We start from the raw sequence: 12,562 nt of genomic DNA on the forward strand, positions 1-12,562 counted from the left end.
AATTATACATATTTTTTGATGAGTTAATTGCTAATGTTTTAATGAATTGTACACTTAATTTTAGTATTTTTTAAAATTTCTCTTGACAATTTTTGTCGTTTTTATTAGCCGTAAGAAAAACTCGCGATAATAAATGATCTCAATGGCTTCCCATGGGGTTAAAAATGGAGTTATTTATTGATTTCAGTTGATAGCTATTGGGTTTCATGACTTCGAATTTAAGGGTTTTTCAAAAAGTATGAATGTATTTTTTAATGTTGTTGTTTTTGTTCTTTTTTCTACAGTCTCTCTAGTATCATTAAGGACAGCAGGTCTCATATTTTTTTAGTAAAATAATAATTATTTTGTTTAATTTGGAATATTATTTGGAAAAATGTTTTTGACTTAGATAATTTTAAGAAAAAGACATTGAGTCTTGCTCTTTTTTCATGGTTGTATTTGTTATTTGCTTTGTCTTGTCTCGTAGTCTCTTATTGGCATATCGCATCAGCCCTTTTATGTGGCATTAATTATGTCTTAATGGGTTGATTTGAATGCAGTTTTTTTTTCAATCACCATTAATTTTCGAGAAAAATGCAATTTTCTACCGCATTTGTCAATTAAATCAAAGTTTTGGATGAGCTGTTTTGAAACTTTGTACTTTGTTAATGTAGGGCTAAAAAATTTTTAAATAGTATCATTATGTAAATGTATAATAACTGCATTTATCTCTTAAAAAAGGCTTAAAGATTTAAACTTTGAAATTTTGAGACCTGATCTGTGTTGTAAATCCCAAGAATCCGTTACCATTCCAGAGAGTTTCGCTTGTGTATTTACACTAATTAAGTAGTTATCTAAATTTCGTAGAAAAGTGTTACATGCCAAGCCACATTTCGTCTGTGTTTTTGAATTTGTTTACAAATTATTTAATTGTGCCGACTCCTTTTTCTGATGTTCAATTTGATAAATTTTGCTTTAAGGGCTAACTTGAAAATTAAGACAAAATATGTCGATTATTTTCTTAGTGAGTAATTCCCATTTTCACCTTCTTGACCCTCGAAGATTTCTGGAAACAATATTCTAGACGCCAAAATACAATTGATGTACAATTGATGGTAGCTGAGTAAAAATTGATGGTAGCTTTTTTGATAGACATAGCAGCAAATTTGAAGTCGTTTTTGCCCTTGTCTCGTGTCCTTCATTCTTGGCAGGTCTCTTTTTCAAGTTGTTTTTGCATATCTCTTTGCCAATTGTTTGCAAATTACTTGACTGATAAACCTGATATAACTTTCGCCTTCAAGTTTTCTGATGTGTTGAAAGAGCCATATTTTCAAATGCTTTTCAATGCAATTTTAAATGCAATTTAAGATGCCTTTTCTTTGAAATTTAAAATTGCCTTTCTAATGTATTTAAGCACGGTTCGAGGTTTTTGAGTGAATTTTTGTAAGAAAAGCGGTGAATACGGTGGAAAAACATTTCCACCGTATTGAGAGTATTGAGAGTTGACGCAGTGGAATAAGACGTTGAAGGCATGAACGAAAGTGAGAGGTTCGACTCCGTGTAAGGAAGGTTTTTTGTAAAAATACTGAGAACGCGGTGAAAATAAATAAATCTGTCGTTTGTTGGAAATTCTAACATCAGGCTGCAATTGTGGTTGCTTTTTTAATAAAATGCAACACTTGTGCTGTAGCTTTGGGTTTTATTTAGTCTGGGTTGAGGTTGACGTATACAAACGCAATTAATCTATTAATTTTTTATTACCTCTTGCAGTTCTTAAACGACTAAAATGCTAGAATCGAGTATAATAACAAGACGGTGTTGTAAATTGAGTTTTTTAATAATTGTTTTCTGTATTCGAAATCAGGCCACGAATTCGGGTAATAAGTTTATTCAACTACCAAATTTTTTTAAAGATAGCCCCAAACGCTAGTTTCACTTTAACACTTATTAACATGGGTGCAGTTTGTCATCTCAACGCGAGAGCTACCATAGGGTAAGATCCCGATGAAAAGAAAGAGAATATTTTTGGTGACTGTTGAATAGACTTCAGTCATGGGTGACTGCAGACAGTCACAATCAAAAGATCAAAATATCTTTTGGAAAGATTCTGGAAGTGTAGACGAAACTATAAAAACAGGTGGTGGCGAAATCAAAATCTTAACTAAACACCATAGTTTACTCTTGGATTCACCATCAAGCTTTCAAACAAAACAATGCAAATGAGCAATCAAACGTGCAGGCCTAAAATCATGTGCTGATTTTTATGTGTCTAAAATTATATTTTGATGCTGATGTCATAGTGTGCGGACACTTTTTTGAACATGACATGACATTGATAAACTTGAACGTAATGAATTTCTCATTCGGAAAACAAGAAGTCTTTGTATGAAGAGAATTTCCCACCTGGGAATCCGAAATATAGAAGTATATATTTTTTCGTGTCAGGATTTTCAGGAATATTAAGCAAAAAATTCCAAATCATGAATAGCAGGAAAGCAGAGCAGTGTAACAGAAATTTTCTGGTCAGTAAAATGCGGAAATGTAGATTTTGGTAAGACAAATGGTTCCGTGTTAGACCAGGAATCTTTGCACCTTGAAAACAAGCCCATTTTTGAAAAAAAATCAAGCAAGTCAAATAATTTTCAGACAGAGGTATTACAAATGGTCCTTTCGGGATAAGGGAGACCCGAGATTTCCAGACTACATTCCACAGCTGATGAGATGCATGGCAATGAACAGCTGCCCACAGGGGCTCGCAATTCAAAGAAGTCTAAAAAATGGCGTATTTTTAGTTTCATTGGTGCACTGGAATACAATAAAAAGTAAAAACAATGCATAAAAACACACACACCCACAAAACACAAAAATGCTTTATTTCTGAATGAGCACTTATATAACACCTAAACTTAGGCCTGTTCATGCCTGCCTATACTTAATTCGGCTTACTTTGAGTTCAGCATAAAACAATTCATTAATTGACAGTTAACCCAACAAATGTTAAAACGGAAAAACTTTGTCTCCGGGGTCGAGGAAAAATCAAAAATATATGTAAGATAGTTGGTGAAAAGTTGTTTTTTTTTCACCGCAAATTTTGTACATAATTTTGCTGTGAAACGCGGTGAAATTATGTATTTTCGCCGCTACCAGGCGATAAATTTTTTTTTCACCGCATTCACCGCCTGATTTATGTATTTTCACCGCATTGACCGCTTATCTTACAAAATGTTCCGCATTCAACGCTTATTTTACATAACTTTGCGTTAAATGGTGGTGACACCTCGACCCGGGTTATGCTAATTTCAAACAACATGTTTACGGAATCTTACTTTGCCTATAAAAATACACCGGGTCAGTTCAATTGAAAAAAGTTGTGGTATCTTATTTCCAAATGAAGATTCCGAGAGATCTCTCTTTTAACTCTTAGTTCAGAGCAATTTATCCAAGCAGAGAATTTATTGCAGTGCTACAAAAGTGTAGTCGTAGCTCTTTGAAGAGGCCATTTTACAAAAAAAAATCTAATTGCCGAATTAACTTTCTGGCTTTTCTACATTTATTATGTGCAACTCGATCTAATGAACTTAGATATTAAATTCACTGTTTTTCAACAGTTAGAAGGAAAATAATTGCACATAATGAAGTAATGGGCACAACAACAATTTGAGTATTTTTTTGAAGTTAAATGTGGTCGACCCAAATTGGTACCACATTTTCCGTGTAAATAGTGGACAGACAAATGTGTGAGTTAAAATTGATTTCAACTAGGCTTCGTAGTATAAAGTAACAGTCGTCATGTGACGTGTTCTCTAACTGAATTTATTTTGGAGACTCGAACTGCTCTCATTTTTGCTTCATTATGAAGATTGTTACTATGTAGCGGGATCTGTTACTGTAAAGATTGTTAATATAATTCTTCAAAATGAAGAATTTTTCATTTTGAACAGTCTTTAACCAAATACCTTACAAAATTTATTCCTGCAATAAACTAATTGCGAGGCCAATCTGCGGGAAGTGTGCAAAGGTTTAAAAATGACAAGAACTAAATTGAATTTCAAAAAATTTAAAATATGGATTATTTTTTTGAAAAATTTCTCTTTGTGAAGGAATTAATCAAAATTTCAAAGCAACATTAAAAAAGTACATTTCTCTTTCCAAATCAAACTTTAGATTCGACAGTTTGATCTGTGTACTTGTAGCACGAGGCCATAGGCGAACGCACGAGGGGGCTCATGCGTTCCAAAATACATAATCTGTGAACATGTGAACAGCGAAAAACGAACAGTTTTCCAAAAATGAAAACTCAAAAACTTTAGAAACAAGGTGCGGATATGAGCACTATCCACTTGCGACTTGTCTTGACATACTCGATTTCAGCCTGGATAATGCTTCCAAAATATTGATCATTTTATTAAACTACCATTTTATGCAAAAATTTTTACAATTTCTGTTTTGCATTTCCGGAATTTCGTTGAAAACTGAATAGAAACACTTCACGGCATTGCCGCTCCATAACAATACAAAAGTGCACAGTGCATTCATATTAGACAAGTGTGGGCCCGCAAATTTTTCAATAGTAAGTGAAGAAAACAGTATAAACTACTTGACTTTTTTACTAACCGGCAAACCTTGTACGTGATCAAAACATTAGCAAGCTACAAAAAACTACATTAACTAGTTATTTCATTAGATATTTGCTGAATATGCATGACCTACAAAAACTTGCAGAAGTCGGGACAAGTAAGAATAAGAAATCATATCAAAAGTCTTTAGAAACTTCATTTCACTTTGTTAGCTCTTAGCAGATGCTCGTTCGTTCGGCGGTTTAAATTTTACGTTGCAACAGTGAAGCGTCGGTTTGTGTTTCATTGAATATGGAAGACTCAAAATTCACATTAAAAATTAAGTCAGGAAGTCATAAGGTCTCTTTCAAATTTTTAAAAAAGCAACTTGTGCCCGTCAAGAAGTCGTAATGTTTTTGATGAAAAAAAGTGAAAAAGAGAATGAAGTTATTGTGAAAACTTTTACAAGTTTCACCAACACACCATTATTGTTGTCACTCAACAATTTTGAATTGTTTTTGCGCCAAATAATGGAGAAAAATTTCTGAAATAATGAAACTCTTCCGTCTCTAAAGAATTTTTACCGCTTTTTCAAATTAAATTTTTGTGCGGAAAATCAGAGTAATTTTCTTGGGAAACAGTTTAGATCGTCCTGCTTATTTTGACAAGCACGGCGCTTGATGTGGGCAATAGAAGACATTCAAATTGCACATTCCGAACTGTCTGCGATATTTTTTGATCAAACGACTTGGGTTGTTGCACACATTTGAACCAGTGCGTCTTCGTTACTCCAGTAATAAATTTTTCACATATATAAAACTGTCAAATATACTTAAAAGAGTTGCTTGATTATATTCGTAAGGATAATTCCGATTGATTATGTAAAGCTGGAAACACTCTTTCGTATCTTCAATTCAATCTTTTGTTTAAAGCCACGTATAAGAACAGCGTATCAGGCTCGTACAACCTATAAAGAGCAATGCACGAAGTGAAACTTAGAAGACAAGATTTTTTGATGTTCATTTAACAGGCCTTTTGTCTAATGTATGTGAAGTCAAATCAGTTCGTATTCAGTCAACAATTGTCTAGAAAACCTAAAAATATTAAGCCGAAAACCAGCCTAATTGATACATAACGTGGTAATGTTTACTTGAATTTAGATTAATTGGACTTTTTCGGAACGTTCTACGTATAATAGAACGTTTAATACGCATTTAAATTCAAATTATTAAGCTCGATTCTGATTGGTTAATAATATTTGTTCATTTACTACGTAACATCCTCCGGTCCGGAAGACGATGTTGGGACAACTGGTACAAGTTTTAGAAGCGGGCGGACGGGTGAGCCGGTAGACGTACGTAAAATGGCGCGAGCGCGCGATGCTAACTGAGTTCCACAATCCGAGGGGTAGGGTAGTAAACCCTAGGTTTGGTTTCCTCAACTATCCAAACCAAGTCAGCGGTCTTAAGGTGTTGCTCGACAGGCGTCTGCCTCTAAGAGCGTCGATTCAGCGTCGGTACGTACTCTCTGATCCAACAGGACCAGATCCCATTGGCGTACGACCGCGCACGGGCTTAACGTTTACGATGGTCAACCTCATTTTTGCCGACTACAGATGGAATACTGGTAGAGTACTCTCCTAAAAGAAAGTGGTTGGGCAATAAAGCGTTCAAATCGCACGAAACAGCAATTACGGGTGTTAAAAGACGCAAATTGGGAGCATGATCCACAAGACAAAAGGCAGTATGCAGCACCTCATCGTTGAGGCGACGCGTGCCAAGAATAGTATACAACACGCGCTTGAAGCTGCGCACCAACTTCTCCCAGATACCAGCCAGATGTGGTGCGCTGGGTGGATTCAATCTCCACTTTATACTTTTATGAGCGAGCTGCAGTGTTGACAACGTTCCACTTTTCAATACTTTCTTGGAGTTCTTTCTCCGCTCCAATGAAAATCGTGCCATTGTCTCACCAATTCATGGCAGGTCTACCCCTACGTTACACAAACCGCTTATCTCCCAAAACACAAGAACTGGTGTCCATGGATCTAACCATCTCAACATGGAGAGCGCGGGTAGTAAGACAGGTGAAGGGGAAGCCCCACCTTTTCTCAGTACTACAGCGGACAGTAACATAGAACTGCCCAAAGTAGTCAACGCCAGTGTTCATGTAGGGAGGAGACTGGTAAGCAATTCTCTCTTTAGGTAAGTCAGACGAGATTGGTTGCATAGTTACAGTTTGGAGTTCTCGGCATCTCAGTCAGTGTGCGTTGATGGATTATCTTAGTTTCAGCACTATATTGTGTTCCTGAACAATTGATCTTAGTTATTCAACGCCTTGATGATAATGCTTTACGTGCGTGTGTTCAAGAAACAGTTTTACAAACGGATGACGTGCGTCTAAGATGATTAGGTACTTTACGGTAAACCCAACTTTAATTAACCATTTGACCCGGCCCCAGGAACGGATTAGCCCATTTGGACTAAGGAACGGTGAAAGCGGAGCGATTCGGCTGCTCCGTTTAACAGATTTATTGTCAAGAAGATCTTTCCTTTCGGTTTCAAAAGACTCTCCTTGCACCAAGTACTGAAGATGACGCTCGGCTTCGTCGAGCGTCATCTACAGTAGGATAAGTAATGCAGTAGGATAAGTAATGCTACGAGGATGACCTCAGTAGGATAAGTAATGTTACGATCGATCCTACGGTTTCCAGCATGTTTCGGCAAAAGCCGGAGAACTGATGTGGCAATGCGCAAGTACTTTTAATCAGAACCAAACTTATCAAACGGAAATAATGAAGGAACGGCAGTTCTCTATTTTTTGACAGATGTAGCCAGAGATACAGTGACTTCTATAGTGACTGCTTGGATGACGCCAAGTTTGATGCTATCAATGACGTATTTTTTCGGTACGAACGGGAAGCGTGAATTAATTAAGTTATATAGACTATTGACCCAACTGCAAAGTTGCAAAACTTAAGCGGACATTCCACGCGTGCCAGCGTTAGCGGGATTATCCTTAGTTGCGACGTGGTTCACATTGTCAACGCTGGTACACTCCCTAATTTTGCAAACGCGGTTGGCAGCAAAGATTGGTTGCTTGGTTAACAGTTACAGTAAGTGACTGAATGATTTCGTTCTTCAGCCGAGCATCGAGTAGAGCTGCTTGCAATTCCAGTTTTGGGACAGTCATTATTTTCATTGGCGCTACGCGCGCTTTCACCAAAACAAACGCATGCTCTGTTTTTACCTCGTCCGTAGGAGCTGCTACACGGGCTGGCAAGAAAGCGACGGCACTAAAATTATCTGGGGAACTGTCAACGAACATCTGCAACTCTATATTATCAAAGACTCCAGAAAAATAACTTCGCGGAATTTTGATGTTTTCAAGCTTTGGTTTGTCCGAACTTCGCACCAAAAAGCTCTGCACCATGTCCTGCGGGAGCACGTCATCCCATTGTTGTCTTGTGACACGCCAGATGTTTTTAAGAGCATTCGAGCACCAGCGCTAAACAACAAGACCAATATAGTCCACGACTTTCGAGACAAGACTTAGTACCACGCGCTGCGTGAGTAATTTTGTGATAGCGCAGCTTGTACCCCTACTCACAACTAAAGTGTCATTAGTGTGGTCCCACTTTAGCCCAAGCACGTGCGATGAATCCTCCTGGCATGAAACAATAACCTTGGGCTCAGCAGTTTGAAGAGAACCATCAGTTCGACCAGACAGATTAGGCACGCTGCTTACAAACTTTGTTGGCTTGAACCCACTGAGATGAAGAAGATGTACCAATTCCTTCGATCTATTGATGGCTTTCTCAGGAGACTCCACTGAGTCAAGGTAATCGTCCATGTATTAGTTTTCAACGACGGCTTCTGCAGCTTCGGGGTAAAACTTTGCTTTATCTCTCGCAGTGCATTGTAATGTATAGTTGGCGCATGTGGAAGAGTCTTTAGACCTGAATATATGGCGCGTACATTGATACACTGCAACGTTAATTGTGGGGTCCTGCCGCCACAAAAAACGGAGTGATGGTTGATCTGATGGTAAAGAACCAACCTGTAGAAACATTCCCTCAATGTCGGCAGAGGCGGCATATGGATAGTTTCGGAAGCGAAGAAGTATGTAAATAGGGTTTTGGGGCAGATCAGGGCCAGTGAGCAAGGACTTGTTTAACGAAGTATTGTGAAATTTAGCTGCTCCATTGAGCACCCTACGCACCTTACCCGGTTTGTTCGGGTTTAAAACCGGATGGTGGGGTAGGTACCACACTTTATCGGACCGGTTTTCAATCTTGTGAGCGACCGGAACCTCAATTACATACCCCTTATTTAGATCTTCCTTGATGGTACTAGTATACTTCTCCCTAAGGTCTTCATCCTTGGCCAATCGTTTTTCGAGAGACTTTAGTTGCACAAGGGAGGAAAAGTAATTATTTGGGAGCTGGGTAATATCTGCTGCCCACAACATTCCGACATCGTATCTAAGGCCATTGTGTATGGTGGTACTCTCAAGGATTTCGTGAGCCATTGCATCTGCTGCAGATCTTGAGTCAACCTGTTTGTTTGCCCCGAATGATTCAATGTCGTACCATGACTTTACTTGACTTGCTAACTCATTGTCATGTTCGATATTCACTTTAAAGCACGTTGAGGTTAAACAAGAACTTGATGGTAACAAACCGTTTAAGACCCATCCTATGGGTAAGCGTACGGCAACGGGTGAACGCTTCTCATTGGCAGAGAAGTATTCTAACGGTCGGATGGCATGATAGACATCTTGTCCGAGTATCATCTCAATATCTTTATAGGAATATGTCACGGGATCAAGGACTGCTAAGTGTGGGTAGGTATCTTGAAGGACTTTTACATTAATTATATTAGAGCTGAAGTTCAGACTCTCTTTAACGAAAGGATTGATTGTAAATGATTCGAAATCCTGATGTTCTCTTGGTTGCGCAGTAACTTCAACAACCCTAGTATCAACTACTTCTTCGGTATTATTACACTTGACAGTGAGCTTTAGTTCTTTACCGTGCAAACCGAGTCTATCTGCGAGACCCAAGAGTTGCTGCAGGCGGTATCACACAAAACCAAAGCCCTGGTATCTAAACCGGATGAATTGACCAAATACAATTCTGTTACCTGAAGAAGCCCCTTAACATCAGTAACAGATGACATCGATGTTGTTCAATTAGACGGCTGTTGACTAGTAGTTGCTTTACTTTGAACTGTGTTGCCAGAAGGCTGAATGGTATTAGGATTTGTTAATTGTTTTGTTGGGAAAACCCTATCTGCTCCACGAATTAGTGTGTTAGGCGAATTATTGCACTCTTCTGCCCGGCACATTCTTGGTTGAGGGCACTGGTGGAATGTGTGACTGTCCCGTAAGCACGAAAAGCAAAGTTTTTTATCCGCCATCAACTCAGCTCTCTGGGTTTGAGTCTTTTCCTTGAAAACTCGACACTCCCATAGCCGGTGGTTACCTTTGCATACAATGCAGCAAGAGTAAGTGTTTGCAAAAGAAGATGGCATTTGCTTCTTTGTTTGCCCTTAATGTAAAATTGATGCAAACCTTTTTGAGGCTGTTTTGGTCTTGGTTACCGAAGTGCTGTTATCTTCAGTTTTTGCCTTGGTTGCGCTTTGTTTCATAAATCATGGGCCTCAGCTTTTTCTTTAAGCCAATCGTTAAAGTCGAGCAGGGTAAACTTAACCCAGTGCTTCCTAACCGTAAAGTGCGACCATGATTCTTTCATGTTTTTTGGTAGTTTCTGTACCGCTTGGTTAAGTAGGGAAGCGCTCTTCAAGTCAGCATCATATGATAGTGACTTGAAAACCCCAACGAGGCTAGATATGGCAGCAGAATAGTTGATGATGTTATCACTATTGTGAATTTTGAGAGGCGGAAAATTGCTAAGTTTATCCAAGTGTGCACTTACGACTGCCTGTCACTAGCCAAATTTACATTCTAAAATCCTTAGTTTTTCCTTGAACATTAAACCACAGTAAGCGAATTCGGAGATTGCAATCTTTGCTTTACCGCTAACGATTGTTTTAAGGTAGGTCAATTTAACGTCATCAGTGAGCGACTGCGAGTTAACCGCAATCTGGAATTGATCATACCACTCAAGCCACTGTAATGCGTCGCCGTTAAACTGTGCAAGTTTCCACTCGTGCAAAGGGTCGTTTTTCTTACATGTGATTGCATCACCGGGACGAAACATTAACAAATGAGTGAAAATAGAGCCGAGATTTTTTTTCATAGTTACTACCTTTTGAGAGTAACGGGGGGAAATGGGCACGAATTAAACATATCAAAATTATTGGAAAAAAAACGGAACAAAAAGAAAGTATGAACAGAGAAACGAAACGAATGAACAAAATAAGCATTGAAAAATTATAAAGTTAACTTTTAAGCAGAGAGAAAGAAAGAGATATCAGAGTTTGAAAACATTTGCAACACACCCTTGATTTGGATTCATTGTACAATTCCTTTCTATATTAAGAGCTTATACAAGAATTTAATTAGTGTGCTGACAAATTTTTTCATTATGTCTATGTGGCGGTAGACGAAACATGGAACCATTAGAAGTATTTCATATTTTGTTGTTTAAACTGGGTGTTTCAGGTTTACTAAAACCCCCATTTATCGAAAACAGCAACATAATTGGGAAAAATTTGAAGAATGGTTAAAAAACATAATCAGTGTTAGAAGTTCACAAAAATTTAAACATTGTTACTTACTGAAAAAAGAGGAAGTCTTTAGAATATTTTTCAATTTCACACTGTACCCTTGATGGGCTTTATAGTGTTTCCACTCACAACTCTCCACGTAACAAAAAAACACAGTTGAGCATATCCCCCCCTCACAAGTGGGGCCGGAACAAAAAGTGAAGGTAATGATTATTTAGGATCTATTCTGTTTCGCCCCCCCCAGTGTTTTTTATGACCCACAGTTACAAATTATATGTTGTTATATGGCACGTTACTATATAAGAAAAAAGCACGTGCGCCGGGGGGTCATAAAAAATTTATGCACACTAAGCTGCGGGGGGGGGGAGGGGGGGGGCAAACAGAATAGATCCATTAACTGTACTTTTTTCCAAAGTTGAGGAAAAATTGTTTTGAAAGGTCAACTGAGGTGCTTACACGTTGGTTTTTTTACCCAGATACTGAACTATCTTATAGATTACCGCAAAGGAAAAAAATGCAATTTCTGAAAACAAAAAATAATCCGTCTTCCTAGTTTTATCTGAAAAAAAAGGCACGTGAATGAGTGGATAGAAAAATATTCACACTGCTTGTAATCGATTAAATCGCCCGAAAAATCTTTCTATGGTCGTCGAAAAAAACCCTCAAAATTAGCGATAAAGTATGTCCTGAGACGTCTTGAGAAGCGGGCATGGCCTATGCAGAGTACTTTGAAGAGATGCGATGAGTAAACTCACTTATAACTAGCTTGGTTATAATTGTTTGCTGACCAAACTTCACATCTTGCGATTTAGTGGCTGAACTATGTGGACTTTTTGTGACGCAATAGTTATTTCAACCATGAAAGCATGTGCAGTTATGATGGAACAATAGTAGCGATCTTTGGTCAGAATGTCTATGAAGTGTGTCAATGGAATTTGAAATAGAATCGTTCATACAGTCGAAGCTTCTTCCAACAGAAAACTGTAGACCTTGAACCATGTGATGATTGCATCATTAAAGTTTGAAAGAAAAGATTGGGGAAAAATGTAACAGCCGATAAAAAATTGACCTGATGAATAAGTTGAATTTTGTTAGAGAATTTTTACAGTAAGCAAAATAAAACGCTCATCTTGGATACGCGAGCTTTGCCGGACGACCTCACTGTTTGTAAAAATTAGTGTTCTAAAATTTATTCTGTCCTACTTAAATAAAAATTCAACCAAGTGAAATGGGAAAATTTTTGAAACATATTTAACTTTTGCCTGCGCACTTCGTTACAGTAATTTTCACAAAAATTCTCAACGATCAAAAGATGATTTTCGGCCGAATGAGATC

At 37.9% G+C, this 12,562-nt stretch overlaps 1 protein-coding gene across 2 annotated transcripts in view; it reads left to right on the forward strand.

The window, feature by feature from the left end:
- Positions 1-12,562, forward strand: part of LOC142339618 (ADP-ribosylation factor-like protein 5B) — a 463,878-nt gene that overhangs the window by 107,853 nt on the left and 343,463 nt on the right. The gene's annotated exons all lie outside the window — the stretch shown is intronic.

Source organism: Convolutriloba macropyga, chromosome 1 (genome assembly GCF_964194025.1).
Source record: "Convolutriloba macropyga chromosome 1, txConMacr16.3, whole genome shotgun sequence".
In the NCBI taxonomy this organism is placed as follows: Eukaryota; Metazoa; Xenacoelomorpha; order Acoela; family Convolutidae; genus Convolutriloba; species Convolutriloba macropyga.